The sequence below is a fragment of the Puma concolor genome, chromosome C2, assembly GCF_028749965.1.
Source record: "Puma concolor isolate L17-30 chromosome C2, mPumCon1.1.hap2, whole genome shotgun sequence".
Taxonomy (NCBI): domain Eukaryota; kingdom Metazoa; phylum Chordata; class Mammalia; order Carnivora; family Felidae; genus Puma; species Puma concolor.
The window spans coordinates 61,301,777-61,314,991 of record NC_141675.1 but is presented as its reverse complement, the minus strand read 5'-3'; the positions used below and the strand labels follow the sequence as shown (position 1 = coordinate 61,314,991).

The 13,215-nt window shown below is 37.1% G+C and overlaps 1 protein-coding gene across 5 annotated transcripts in view; it reads right to left on the bottom strand.

The window, feature by feature from the left end:
- Positions 1–13,215, bottom strand: part of SERPINI1 (serpin family I member 1) — a 72,381-nt gene that overhangs the window by 50,564 nt on the left and 8,602 nt on the right. The window contains exon 2 of one of the 5 annotated variants that reach the window (XM_025914037.2): positions 4,492–4,700. The exons of the other annotated variants lie outside the window; for them this stretch is intronic. The gene's annotated coding sequence lies outside the window, so the exon portion shown is untranslated. The remainder of the gene's footprint in view (positions 1–4,491; positions 4,701–13,215) is intronic. 5 annotated transcript variants of the gene reach the window in all.

Below are 13,215 nucleotides of genomic sequence, written 5' to 3'. Positions count from 1 at the left end.
ACAGGCTTAGACTTGTGATATAATGAAGAGTCAGCGGAGACTCAGAATACATTATTTTTAAAGTCAGAGGCAGACAGTTAGTTGCATATTGTGGTTACTTAGTTTTCTTCTTTTGATTAATGGAAATCAAATAGCTAATCTAAATAATTATAGTGGAAGGCTAGAAATTGCTTCCATGGCTATGACTGCCATATTAATTTGGGGCATTTGCTTATCTATCTCTTCCCAAATCAGAAAGACGCCTTATCTTATGACTGATGACCAGATACACTTATTTGGATGTTTAATTTAAAAAACATTAGAAGGGCATCTGGGTGGCTCAGTTGGTTAAGCATCCGACTTTGGCTCAGGTCATTGATCTCACAGTTCATGGGTTCAAGCCCCACATCGGACTCTGTGCTGACAGCTCAGAGCCTGGAGCCTGCTTTGGATTCTGTGCCTTTCTCGCTGCCCCTCCCCTGCTCAGGCTCTGTCTCTCACTCTCATAAAAATAAATAAACATGAAAAAAAATTAGAAAAACAGCAACACCTACTTCCTTTAATAGCTAATAATAGCTGGTACTATAATCTCAGAGGTTACAGAAGAGAAAAGTAAAAAAACAGATAAAGACCAAGATATTTTCTAAAAAGTCACTTATGCCATCTCGAATTCACATTTTGTATTTACAATTTCAAATATGAACAGTGATATTGGTGTGCATTGTACAAGGTTCCAGTGCTAACCACAGGCTTCTCATAGTCCCTCTCTGCCAACATCTTAAACTAAAATAACAGCTCTTTCTACAAAGCATAGCAATATCACAACGAGCGCATTTGAAGGAATCTAAGGCTGTCATCTAATTTTTTTAAAACAAGAACTTATGTTCACATGTAAATTCATTTTAAAATATTGAATCTACCAGAGTCCTTGGTTACTTGCCTACTCCAAGACAGAGGTGAAGATGTGCTGTAGATAAAAAAAATCTTAACTGCCTCTAAAAGGAGTTCAGCTTAGAGACATCCTCACAATGCCACATTCTTTCTTTCAGTGTCTTAATTAGGAAGTGCTTCCAAACTACTGTCCTGAAATATACCACGGATTAGAATGTATCATGTTCCCCTTTACAGATACACTTACGACATGTGGATGTGTGTGTGGCGGGGGGGGGGGGGGGCTATATGTGTAATGCTCATAGTGAGAGGTATGACCTAGTAACCTGCTAGACTTGGAAGATTAAAGTAAAAGTGGATGGAGGATTAGATTTGCTGATGGAATGTATTTTGAAAATATCAGCTCAGACAACAGAATGGCTCATTGTGCAGCCTGAGGCTACAGGGAAGTTATCAAAGATGTTTGTGGACCGCAGGAAAGGAAGAAAAGAAGTAACTCAGGAAGGCCAACTAAGTCAAGTGGTCAGTCACAGGGAAAGAAAACATGCTAGGGGGCATCTAGGAAGCACACAACTACTGGGGCCTGGGGGTGGAGGCTGGGGACAGGACAAGGTCAGTTTAACCTTGAAGTCCATGGGTGGGCATGCACACAAGCAATGAAAGACTGAGAAATCCTAAAGTGGAAGGAAATGAAAGGATTTAGCTCTTCAAATCTGGGAGCACTATAAAGCAGCAGCAGGAAAATGACAGATGCTACAGCTTGTTCCAACTAAGCCAAATCATGAGGGTATGTTCAATTAACTTTGCTTCTCTATATAGAGGATAGCTTACCAGAAATAGTTTGACTTCTAATGGGTTAATCTGGTTAGGGACACTCCCAGTGTGTCCCAAAGATGTGTAAATTCAGTTTTGCACTGTGGATTTTCTTTGTTTTACTTTTTATTTTTTAATGTTTATTTAGTTTTGAGAGACACAGAGAGACAGAGCATGGGTGGGGGAGGGGCAGAGAGAGAGGGAGACACAGAATCCAAAGCAGGCTCCAGGCTCTGCGCTGTCAGCACACAGCCCAACACGGGGCTTGAACCCACAAACCGTGAAATCATGACCTGAGCCGAAGTCGGATGCGTAACCAACTGAGCCACCCAGGCGTCCCTGAACTGCGGATCTTCTTAAAGCCAGGTCATAAACCTTAATGTTATTCTATGTTGACATTTAAAATATTCCAATTTGAACAGCCTCCATATAGTAAGGAGAGAACAGATTTATGCTAGAAACTGCAACTTATGACTTATGAAAATATATGCTTCACAGAAGTAGGGCACTTTGAATTGGTTAAATATTTCAATCGCATAAATAATCCAAATGCTTGTAAACATTTTACAATTACAGACCAGTAGAGGGCTTTAAGAGGCACTTCTATCTATTCCAATTGCTGAAGTTGTGTCTCCGTAGCCGGGAGTCCGGCCGGGATGTGTGGTTCGTTGGTTGATGAATTCCCACTGTCCCAATTTCTGGGATTTGTGGACATCCTGTGGTGATTCTAACCTTCATCCCTCTCTCTTGCCTGGATTTCATGCCTAATTAACTGATATAAAAATGATTGCAGAGCTCACAAATGCTTAAACTGACATAAAACAAAGGTAAATGTGGCATAACGGAGTCTCTTCCGATCACTGTCATTGAAAGTATAAATAGTTCCCTTGAAAAAGGAGCTTTAAGGTTAATACATGATTTCCGAGAGAAAGAAATCTACTCTCCTGCCCTCCTACCCTCCCTCCCTTTTTAAAAAAAGTTATGGGTTAGCAACTGTCTTTAGAATTAAATCCAAGGTAATAGACCCAGAGGCATGCTCTATCAAGCACACATTCTGGTATTTCTCTCCAACAGAAAGACAGTAGCACCACTATATAATCATTGCCATTCCATATATATGTGGTTCCACACATATGCAGTTATACACGCACACGCGCGCACGCGCGCACACACACACATTTTTGACTAACAACGTAAACAGTCTTCTGACATACAGCCCTCATTTATCAGATATTATTCCAGTGACGTTGGTTCTAGGCAGGTGTTTCTTAATCTTTGCTTCAGCACATCTGAGGAATGGAATATATTCAAGTACAGCCAGTCTGTATTAGGCAATGGAGGTGAGGAGAGTGAAGTTTAGGTAGTTTGAAAAAAGCCTCGGAGGGTATTTTAATGCACCCACCTCACTGTCCCTCATTCTCAATCTTCATGTCATGAGAAAAGAACTTTGCAAAAGAGGAAACAGTTCATTCATTGAATCAATATTTATTAATTTTTACCAAGCACTTTTCTAGGTGTTGGGGATACAATAGTGAACAAAATAGACAAAGTATCTGCTTTCAGAAACTTACAATTTAGGAGCTCAGAATAGTTGTGTAAACTCACACCAAATGACGATGAGATCTGGGAACAACCCATGTCGTATACCGTATTTCCAGAGGACTCTCCTATCACAACCTCGTCTGAACAATCTGGTTTTCTTCAAGCACAAACATCCAAAAAAGACCGTTTTTCACTTTAAGCAGGTAGCATCTACTATGTTCTGGGCCCTCACAATGGTAAGCAGAGCAGACAAGGGCCCTGTGTCACGGAGTTTACACCAAACAAATATTTGTGCAAATATCTAATTGCAAACTGTCTTAAGTGCAATGAATAAAACATAATGTGCTATATGAAAGATTCATGGGGCCCACTTCATATTGGAGAGGGAATCAGGGGAGGCCTCTCTGGGCAAGGATCACTTAGGCTGAGGACTGAAGGATAAGTAAGAGTTAAAGAGAGAAGCAGTATTACAGACAGAGGGAAAATATGAAAGCCTGAGGGCAGGAAAGAGCTTTGTGACTGTGAAGAATTAAAAGAAATTGTGAACAAAAGGGAAAGAGGGGGCCGGCCTTAGTAGGCAGGGGCCAGATCATATAGGGCCCTGTTGGCAGCAAGGAAGCTGTATTTTCTCCTCAATGTAGAACCATTTAAGAAGCTCATATTTACAGAATGGATTATAGGGAGCACAGAGTAGAAGCCTAAGGACAAATTGAGTGGCTACTACAACAATGAATAGGTGAATCTGGGTGAAAGGAGATAGTAGCTGCATTGATGTAGGTAGAAAAGGAGCAGACAGATTCTGGACATTCTTATCAAGAGGGAGACTGGATAGGACATAGGTAACAGAAAGGAAGAATGACTATCAGGTTCTCCTAGACCAACTGGGTGGGTGAAGGTGCCCTTCTCCAGATGGAGAAGTTTGGATCAAAAACAGAGAGGGGTAAGAGAAGGTCATCAGGAATTTTGCTTTGGATAGATAAAACTGAAATACCCTCATGACATCCACTTTGGGAGTTAAGGAAGCTGTTAAATAAATAAGGTTAGAGTTCAGAGTACAGGTCAGGGACAGAGATATATTTGGGAATTGTCAGCATAGTTAAGACTATCAAAACGGATGAGATTTCCTGAGGAGTGTGGGGGAGATGGCCTACGGCCAAGCTCTAGGAAATTCTAATACATGTAAGGCGTGGGAGGATAAAGGGAGAAAATGATCATCCTTGTGGGCCTGGCAGAAAAAAAGGGACACAAGGCACGTTTATTACTCACCTAGAAACAAAATTATATTTCAGTTTCTGTTGAAAAACACTTTCCCAGTTTGGAACAATACTATGTAGGTAGGCTGGCAGAGCCGCTGAATTCATTTGAATCATGTGAAGTGCCTCTGTCTCTCTCTGTCTCTCTCTCTGTCTCTCTCTCTTTTTTTTTTTCTGGTAGGTCAAAAAGAGTCAAATCTTGGCAATTTCATGAAGTTCAGCCTAGTACAAACACAATTTAGAACAAAATTTAAATCATGGGACAGTATACGGTACTAAAATGTTGCCCTTTCACATATGAAAAGTAATCTTTTGTTAACATTAGAGGCTCCTCTATTACCTTATATATGCTAAAGGTATTAAAATAAATCACACACACTAATGCTACATACCCTTTACCAATTAGTTCTACCCTGACAATCAAGCTGACAGCCTGAAAATGCCATTGACAACCTATCACCATATTCTGACTGTTGATAACCCCAGTAATACCATTTCCTGGTAAGCACATTCAGCAGGAAAAGCACTTGCAATTTCACACATCTCCAATTTTCTGTCTGGCTTAAGCAAAATCTCTTCACTGAGTTGTCAAGACATGTGCCCTTCTCACAACGACGCTTTTTTTTTTTTTTTAGTTTTATATTTTTCCTCCCATTTGTATCACTGAGACGGCTTACGTCATTGAATTCTTTTTAATTTGTCTATACATACAAATTAAATAGTCAACAATTAAACAGTTTATTAAAAGTAAACAGGCTCTGAGTAGGGCATAAGGGCCTAACAAATAAAGTGACTTTCAGAGCAACAAATTTGGCTGAGTTGTGAAGCTTACTTCCTGGGTTCTAAGGTTTGCTGTTTTGGTAGGAATTCTGGATCCATTTGATAAATGAGATCTTCCTGTTAAAGGTTTTCATTTTCAAGTTATTCTAAAGGGGAAAGAGAAGAAAACGTTTCTTAAAATATCAGCTGGTGTACTATTAAACAATACATACAGTGAAATAAACTTGTGGTTTTAAGCTGTCAGCCTTACAATCAAGTGCTTGTCTTCACTTGTGTCAAGACAGCAATTACTCTGGTTTGTCAAATATGGTTACTGATTCTCAGCGATGGATTATTCATGCTAGTTAGCTAGCTGAACGTTATGTTTCTATGAGGGTAAAATACGTAATTATTATGTTTTGTGGCACTTAAGAATCAGATAGCAAACCAAAAACTAAAATTTTCCAATTAGGGTGACAAAATGAAGGTGATATGAGCATAAACTAGAGCAACAACAAAAATTTCAAGACCGAAAAGAGAGGAAATGAGACAGTATTTTAATTAAAGTTGACTTCCTCACTCTAAAAACTAAAGGAAATTTTTACATAGTGATGTATCAATGTCTCAGTAAGCCATTACTTATAATATGAACCAACCTGAACGCAGACGAATAAATACAATCCCTTTAAGACAAACACATTTAAATGCTTCCATAGATTCATAATTGTTGCTATTTCCTTTTTTAAATTTTTTTTAATGTTTATTTATTTCTGAGGCAGAGAGAGACACAGCATGAGTGGGGGAGGGGCAGAGAGACAGGGAGACACAGAATCCGAAGCAGGCTCCAGGCTCCAAGCTGTCAGCACAAAGCCCGACACGGGGCTCGAACCCACAGCGAGATCACGACTGGAGCCAAAGTCGGTCGCTCAACTGAATAAGCCACCCAGGCGCCCCAGTTGTTACTCTTTCTTTTAGGTTTCTAAACTCATATTTTAACGTGGTAAAAAAACATATTAAGAATTTTCCGTTGTAACCTTTTTTAAGTATATACAATTATTACTTTTTGAACTACAATTATTCTCTTATTGCTTGGACTCACAACCTTCACAGTCACTCTTCCTTAACCTCATTTCCCTAACCTTAGCCATTTCCCTAACCTCATGCCAGGGTCACAAATTGAAATGTCTACAGAGGCCAGGGGCACAATGTAAAGGACCCCAAGTAGCTCCACAGAAGACAAAAGAGATGGTGGGGATTGTGGAAAACTGGTGTTCAAATACAGTAAACAGACACACACACAACTTACCTGTGGGCTGACCTCTGACTTGTTTCATCAACTCTGCACCTTAGCTAACACAGGGACAAAAACTGTTGATGGTGTACCCCAAATTTTCCCTGAAAATTTGATGTAGATCATCATTACTGCCACTCTGAGCCAGCATATTGCCTCCGCCTCTGCCTCTTCCCAAGTCCATTTTTCTTTCCTTATTCTTCACTTTGTATGTTTATTTACTTGTTTCCCTTGAATCCACATTTGATACCAAGGCCATATTTTCTTTTCCAGATTGTTTTATGTAATTTAATTCTACACAATCAATACAAATAGGCTCATGGCTGTTAAATGTTCAGGGCGGATTGCACCTTTAGCAATATAAATTACCCTTTTTCACCAGATTAAAGCCTTTGCCTTGAATTTGGTCTTGTTTTAAAAATATGGCCACCCTATATTTTTAAACTAATTTTTGTTTATTATTGCTTTACCATATTTTTACTTTAAACTGGTATCATTTTGTTTAGCTTTGTCTTTTTAAAAAACTAAATGGTTTGATTTTGTTTTTCACCCAGCATGGTAATTTCTACCTTTCAACAAAAGTCTAAATCTATTGGTAATTGTAATATATTTGTTTAACATTTTGTCATGCTTATCTTTTTTTTTTTTTTTTTGCATTGATCACATTTCTTTCCTATGTTCTGAAATATATATTTTCTAGGAGTGTGAAGAATAAAACATTTACCTATGCTTTCTTATACAGCTTCCTCTGTGTTTTTGATTTGAGTATTTGATGCAGAATATTATTAACTTTTTTCTACCATAGGTAGAATCTTAGAAAAATTTTAACATCTGGTTTTAAGACAATAGCAGCAACTATATACATGTCATTTATTCCATGATTTCATAGTCCTGGTCTTGAAATCTTGATTCTCATTATGTTGCAAGGAAATATGCACTTTTTTGTTGTTGGAGGTGATGGTGGTGGTGGTACGTATGACTGAGAAGGTTGCTGTTTTTTTCTTCTGCATGCTGAATCGTACTGTAGCTGGATAAGCAGTTTTGAGTCATAAATTTATATATAATTCTGTAGAAGTCTATTACCTTCCATTACTAAGTGTTGCAGAAAAGTCTGACGACAAGCTGACTGCCACTCCCTTCGTTTTTGTTTGTTGTTCCTTAGGTTCCCTCTCCCCTTCATTTTAAAATAAAAACAAACAACTTGAACAAAGTGTGGCCAGATCTTGGTCTCTGTTCATTAATTTCACCTGGTGTTCTGAGACGAAATTATATAAAATGAGGATATTTCCTTCGATTTCATCTGCTAGTCTGGGTTCCTTACAGTTCAATCTTCTGTAACTCTTCCCTATTTTTTTTTTTCAATTTTATAATATACAGTTCACCTTTGAAAAATCGAGAGTTAGGGGCTCTGACCTTGGTGCAGTTGAAAATCTGTGTATAACTTTTGATTCCTCCAAAACTCACCTACTAATAGTCCACTGTTGACTGAAAGCCTTACTGATAAAGCCTTGCTGCTTTTTTGCAGCACTTCATAATTAATAATAGAAGGTAATAGATGAATGTATACAGAATTGTATATGTTCATGACTCAAAACTGCTTATCCAGCTAAGGTACGATTCAGCGTGCAGAAGAAAAAACAGCAACCTTCTCAGTCATACGTACCACCACCACCATCACCTCCAACAACAAAAAAGTGCATATTTCCTTGCAACATAATGAGAATCAAGATTTCAAGACCAGGACTATGAAATCATGGAATAAATGGCATGTATATAGTTGCTGCTATTGTCTTAAAACCAGATGTTAAAATTTTTCTAAGATTCTACCTATGGTAGAAAAAAGTTAATAATATTCTGCATCAAATACTCAAAAACACAGAGGGAAGTAAGGTCAATTAATACATACTGTGTGTGTGTGTGTGTGTGTGTGTGTGTATTACACTATATTCTTTCCATAAAGTAAGCTAGAGAAACTATTAAGAAAATCATAAGGAAAATAGATTTATGGTACTATACCAAAAAATTGGCACATAAGTGGACCTATGCAGTTCAAACCTGTGTTGTTCAAGGCTCAACTGTATTCACGTACACTTTTATATGTACGCTTTTAAAGTATACAATTTAGTGGTTTTTAATGTATTCATTAAGCTGTACCATCACCACTATTTAATTTTAGAACATTTCATTATCCCAGGAAGAAACCCCATAACCATTAGAAGTCACTCTACATTTCCCATGTCTCTTGGCACTAACCTATTCTCTGTCTTTATCGATTTGCCTATTCTGAATGTTTTATACAAAACATACCTTGTTTTGTCTTGCTTTTTCTGTATAGCCTACTGTTTTTAAGAGACATTCATGTTGTAGCATTTGTTTGTTTTATGGTCAAATAATATTCTATGTATGGCTATACATTTTGTTTATCCATTCATTGAGGGACAGTGAGTGGGCTGTTTCTGCTTTTTGACATTTTTTTTTTTCTAAAGTAGGCTCCACACCCAATGTGGGGCTTGAACTTATGACCCTGAGATAAAGAGTCCCCATGCTCTATTAAGCCAGCCAGCTGCCCCTGCTTTTTGACTATTAATAACACTGCTATGAACATTTGTGTACAAGTTTTTGTGTGGATATATTTTTTTTTGTTGTTCAATTTTATTAGGCATATGCCTAGAGTAGAATTGCTAGGTCATAGGCTAGCTATATGGTTAACATTTTGAGTACTAGCCAAATTGTTTTCCAATGTGGCTGCACTATTTTATAATGCCAACATTATAAAGGTTCAATTTTCTCCACACCCTAATACTTGTTATTGTGTCTTTTTTATTTTAGCTGTCTAATGGATGTGAAGTGATATCTCATTGTGGTTTTGATTTGCCTTTTTCTAGTGACCACTATTCTGTATCTTTTCCTGTGCTTATTGGGCATTTGTATATCTTGTTTGGAGAAAGAAATGTCTACTCAATTCCTTTGCTTATTTTATTTGGGTTGTGTTTTATTTTTGAATTATAAAAAAGCACTTTATGCCCTTTGGCTAGATGTCTCTTCCCAAGTATTTGATTTGCAAATATTTAATCCCCTTCTATGATTTGTGTTCTCATTTTCTTGACTGTGTCCTTTGAAACACAAAAGTTTTAAATTTAATGAAGTCTATATTTTCTTTTGTCACTTGTACTGTTGGTGTCATATCTAAGAAAACTAATACAAGGTGGTGACAATTTACTTCTATATTTTCTTGTAAGCATTTTATAATTTTAGCTCATTTGTTTAGGTCTGTGATCCATTTTGTGTCACATTTTGTATATGGTGTGAGGTAGGGTCCAATTTCATTCTTTTGCATATGGATATCCACTTGTTTCAGTACCATTTGTTGAAGCCTGTCCTTTCTCTTGCTAAAAATCAATCGGCCATATATGTAAGGTTTGTTTCTGAACTCTCAATGCTACTCCACTAATAAATGTATGTTTAGGTACACTGCATTTTCACATTAAGTTTTAAGATCACCTTGTCAATTTTTCCAAGAAAGATCTATTTTGATGCACTGGATTGGCAGATAAATTTAGGAAATAAGCACCATCTTAACAATGAATGTTTCAATCCATAAACATGAGATATCTTTCAATTTATTTAGGTCTTCTTTACTCTCTTTTAGGGATATTTTGTACATCATTTTATGTTCTTGGTGTACAAGTCTTGTACTTCCTAAGTATTAAATTTTTTTGGTGCTATTTTAATTGTATTATTTTTCTTAATTTTGTTTTTGGATGTTCATTGCTAGTATACAAACATACAATTTATCTTGGTCTTATATCATGCAACCTTGCTGAACTTATTTTTTAGTTCTAATAGTTTTGTGTGTGTGTGTATGTGTGTGTGTGTGTATGTATTTCTTAGGGTTGTCTATATACAAGATCATTTCATCTGTGAATAGATAGATTGACTTCTTCCTTTCCAATCTGGGTTTTTTTTTTTAATTTTTATTTCTCTTTCTTGCCTAACTACCCAAGCTAGAACCTCTACACAATGTTGAATAGAAGGTGAGGGCAAACATCCTTATTATTCCTGATCTTGAAGTAATATTGAGTCTTTCGCCATTAAGAATGATGTTAGCTGTTGGGTTTTTGTATGTCTTTTATCAGGTTAGGAGATTCTTTTCTTTTTTTACATTTATTTATTTTTGAGAGACAGAGAGAGACAGAGCACAAGTGGGGGAGGGGCAGAGAAAGGAGGAGACACAGAACCTGAAGCAGGCTCCAGGCTCCAAGCCCTCAGCACAGAGCCTGACGTGGGGCTTGAACTCACAAACCGTGAGATCATGACTTGAGCCAAAGTCAGACGCCTAACCGACTGAGCCACCCAGGCACCCCAGGAGATTCTTTTCTATTCCTCATTTGTTGAATGTTTTCAACATGAAAATGTGTTGGATTTTGTGAAATGTTTTTCTGTGTCTATTGGGATGATCATGTCCCTTTTATTCTATTGATATGGTGTATTATACTGGTTGATTTTCATGTTAAACTAACCTAGAATGAATTCCTAGAATAAATCCCACTTGATCATGGTGTATAATTTTTATTTGTTGCCAGATTTGATTTGCTAGTATTTTGTTGGGGGGATTTCTGAGTATATATTCACATTCTCTATTTCTTCTGCTTTGATAGTTTGTCTTTTGGTAGCAATTTGCCCATTTCATCTAATTGTACCATATAATTGTTCATAGTATTCCTTAATAATCTTTTATTTCTATAAGATTGGTAGTGATGTCTCTTCTGTAGTATATTCCCTTTTAAATCTCATTTTCTTCTAAATTTCAATTAAGTATCTTAATTTCTTTCTTAATTGACTGGCATGGCTTCCTACAATATCCAATATGCTGTTCAGTCTTAATTGTATTTTGAAGTCTGGGCTTTACTTTTCCATACATTGAGGTTGTTTCAGTTCTATATCAATCTTATTATCCCTATACAATATTTTGTGCAACACTTGAAAATTTGTTTACAATTAGATGACATCCTCCCCAGTTTCCTGAATATTTGTTTTAGCATTAAGGAGTACTTAGAGTTTAAAGTTCCTATTTGAATTACAAGTTATTGTTCACTTAATAAATCATAACAATATAAATCTAACATTTAATAAAATAACATTTATGAGCATGCCAGGTATTCTGCGATGCACTTTGTGTGAAATCTCATTATAGCAACATAAACAGCACTTGAGTCAAGTTACAGATTACAAAACCAAATTTGAACTCAGTTTTGACTGCAGAGTCCACATTCTTTTTTTTTTTTTTTTTAATTTTAGAAAGAGAGAGCAGGGGAGAAGGGCAGAGGGAGAGAGAGAATCTTAAGCAGGCTTTACACTTAGTGTGGAGCCAGATGTGTGGCTCAATCCCACAATCCTGGGACCATGACCTGAGCTGAAATCAGGAGTCAGACACTCAGACTAAGCTACCCAGGTGCCCCTGCAGAGCCCACATTCTTAACCAGTGGTTGACAGACTTTTTTTTTTTTTTTTTTTTTAAAAAGGGCCTGATAGGATATAGTTTAGGCTTTGGGCCATATGGTCTTTATCACAATGACTCAACTCTGCTGGTGTAGCAAGAAAGCAATCTTCATAATATGTAAATGATGGGCATAGCTGTGTTTCATTTACCAAAATTTCATTTACCAAAAAGGTAGTGTGCCTATAGGCCGTAGTGTGCCACACTGTGCTCTTAACCAACACACCACACTACCCTACGTCTTTCTCAAAGCCTTCCTTGACTGCCACATTAGCTCAATTTCCTCTTCTTCTGGACTTCTACCATAGTAGCTGTTGTAGTATCAGCCCTAAGTCCCATATCTTTGTTTTTATGTAAATGTGTCTCACATGTCTTCTTTTGTTAACTTTATTGACAAAAGATCATGCCAAGGAAAAAGTGACTTTATACATTTTGTTTTAGCTCTGTGAGGCACCAACCCCATGCCACAGATTGTGAAAGTAGCTTAGAAATTTACATATGACTGTATCTGAAGAGATTTTTTTTAATGTTTATTTATTTATTTTGAGAGAAAGAGTGAGCACGAGTAGTGGGGAAGGGCAGAGAGAAAGGGAGGGAGAATCCCAAGTTGGTTCCGCCTCAGAGCAGAGCCTGATGTGCAGGGCTCAATCCCACGAACCGAACCGTGAGATCATGACCTGAGCCAAAATCAAGAATCAGATGCTTAACCGACACAGCCACCAGGTGCCCCTATGTGGAGAATTTTGACACAATAAAGCCACTCACCTGAAATCAAATGACAGAAATGTAAAAATTGAAAAATAAAGATATTGATAGAGAAATTCAGACAACTGCTATATAAAACTCTACAGTTAACATCTTTCCTTATGAGTTTTTTTAATGTAGAAAAACTATATATTTGTTTCCATTTTCTCAGTTTCAGTTCTTTCCTCAGACTTTCCTAACCTCAAGGAATCACAGTTTATGAAAACCATAAATCAAAGATGCGTCACTGTAAGAATTAGTCAAAATTTAGATAATAATTACTGTATGGATGTTGATGATATGTTTCACATTTTAGCAATAACATCATTCCCAGGATTAAAATCTATTTTTTTTAATGTTTATTTTTTTGAGAAAGAGAGAGAGAGAGTGCGCAAGCCCATGAGGGGCAGAGAGAGAGGGAGACAGAATCTGAAACAGGCTGCAGG